The sequence below is a fragment of the Penaeus vannamei genome, chromosome 12 (genome assembly GCF_042767895.1).
Source record: "Penaeus vannamei isolate JL-2024 chromosome 12, ASM4276789v1, whole genome shotgun sequence".
NCBI classification, from domain to species: domain Eukaryota; kingdom Metazoa; phylum Arthropoda; class Malacostraca; order Decapoda; family Penaeidae; genus Penaeus; species Penaeus vannamei.
Window position 1 is genome coordinate 36,217,301 of NC_091560.1, and position 2,500 is coordinate 36,219,800.

Here is a 2,500-nt window from a genome sequence, read left to right on the forward strand (position 1 = left end):
TGTTTGGACTGCTGTTAAGAAAGAGAGTGCTAATTACCCCTTTAAATCCTTTTCTTATGAATGTTTGGATACGAATTATTCCATTGTTTTAGACGAGGTGCATCAATGGTCTTTTGTCCCAGTAGACACATTTTTCTTTCTTTCACTAAAACACACTCACAAAGGCTTACGTTATGTCTCCGCTTCAGCATACACCGTCCAGTGTTGGCGCTCTGTCCAGCACAAAAGGCATCGAAAAAAGGTTTATTGTTGTGGTTCATTTTGTATGATGCGTGGATGTGCAGTGCTGTCAAAACCTGTTCCTTGGATGTTATCGTTTCATCAATAAGCTGGAATATGCTGTATGAGTACTTTAATCTTTTTTTTTATTCTGTGGTTAATTATATCACCTTTATGCCATCCTATGATCCACATTAACCATATTCGTTATTCTTGTTAGCATTATCAGTAACATTATTACTTGTGTTGTCGCCAATATTGATATTACTGTTATTGTCATATCATTATCATTATTATCATTATCATTATCATCATTATTATCATTGCTATTACTGCTATCATTATTATTATTGTCATCATTATCATTATCCATTAATGCTATTATTTTTTATCATTATCAGTTTTGTTACCATCATTATCTTTATTATAATTGTTATTATTTTTAGCATTATTGCTATTTTTCTTATCACCATTATTAGTATTATCAGTATTATCAGTATTATTGTTATTAACGTCATTATTATATTTGTTTTTGTTGGAAGTTGTGACGATGGTGGTGGTGGTATTATTATCATTATTATGATTTTTTTTAATTTTTATCAAAATTATTATTATTGTTGTTATTATTATCATCAACATTGTTATTATTCATATTAATATCAACATTATCTTACTATTATCATTATCATTTTCATTATCATTATCATTTTTATAGCTATTATTTTTATTAACATCATCATTATCAGTATTATTACAATTGTCATTATTGTTCTTATTGTTACTATTATCAGTATTAGTATTCGTATTAGTACTATTTTTGTTATTATCGATGGTATTATCATTATCATTATTATTATCATTATCATTATTATTATTATTATAATTATTATCAATATCATTATCATTATAATCACTATCATGGGTAGTAGTAGTATCATTATTATTATAATCACATATTATCTTGTTCATCATCATTATTGTTATCAATATTATCATCATTATTGATATCATTACTATCATAATCATTTTCATCATCATTATTATTATTATCAATATTATAATTCTTATTTTAATCATTATCACCATTATCATTGTTATTTCTATTATCAAATTTATTGTTTTATTAGTAGTAGTATTGTTGTCATTATGATTGTTATTATTACCATCATCATTGATATTATTGTTATTATTATAATTATTTTCATTATCATGATTATCATTATTATCATTATCAGTGTTAGAAATAGTAAGTAGTATTAGCATTTTAATCATCATCATCATTTTTATCATTGCTATCATTATTAGTAGTAGTAGGAGCGGCAGTAATGTTATAAAAATATTGATGATAATAACAATAATGATGATAATGAAAATGACAAGTACATTGCTAATAATAATAATATTAATGATAATAACAATAATGACAATGATGATGATGATGATAACAATAATAATAATAATAATGTTAATTTTTATTATTATTATCATTACTATCATCATTATCATTGTCATTTCTTATTGCCATTACTATTATCACTATCATTATTACCATTACTATCCCATCATTATCATTACTATAACATTAATAATAATGATAAATGTACATCAGTTGGCCGGAGTGATGCTATTTTTTTCTCTCCTAGTAGTATAAACATTATTACTTTCGCGCAATCAAGATAAGTACTGGAAATGAGAGTTATTAAAATTATTATAGTTTAAATGGGACGATTTTCATGTGGAAGTCTGAACTGGTCTGAATCTTTTCATTTCCTTATCTATCATTTATTCTGCCTCCCCGTCAATGTATGTGTCTCTCTCCATCTTTATCTCTATCTATCTACTTTTCTATCTATTTCTCTCTCTCTCTCTCTCTCTCTGACTCACTCACTCTCTCTCTTCTCTCTTCTCTCTCTCTCTCTCCCTCTTCTCTTTCTCTCTCTCTCTCTCTCTCTCTCTCTCTCTCTCTCTCTCTCTCTTCTCTCTTCTCTCTTCTCTCTTCTCTCTTCTCTCTTCTCTCTTCTCTCTCTCTCTCTCTCTCTCTCTCTCTCTCTCTCTCTCTCTCTCTCTCTCTCGGTCCCTTTCTCTCTCTCTCTCTCTCTCTCTCTCTCTCTCTCTCTCTCTCTCTCTCTCTCTCTGTCTGTCTGTCTCTCTCACTTACTCACACTCTCTCTCTCTATCTCTCTCTATCTCTCTTCTCTCTTCTCTCTCTCTCTCTCCCTCTTCTCTTTCTCTCTCTCTCTCTCTCTCTCTCTCTCTCTCTCTCTCTCTCTCTCTCTCTCTC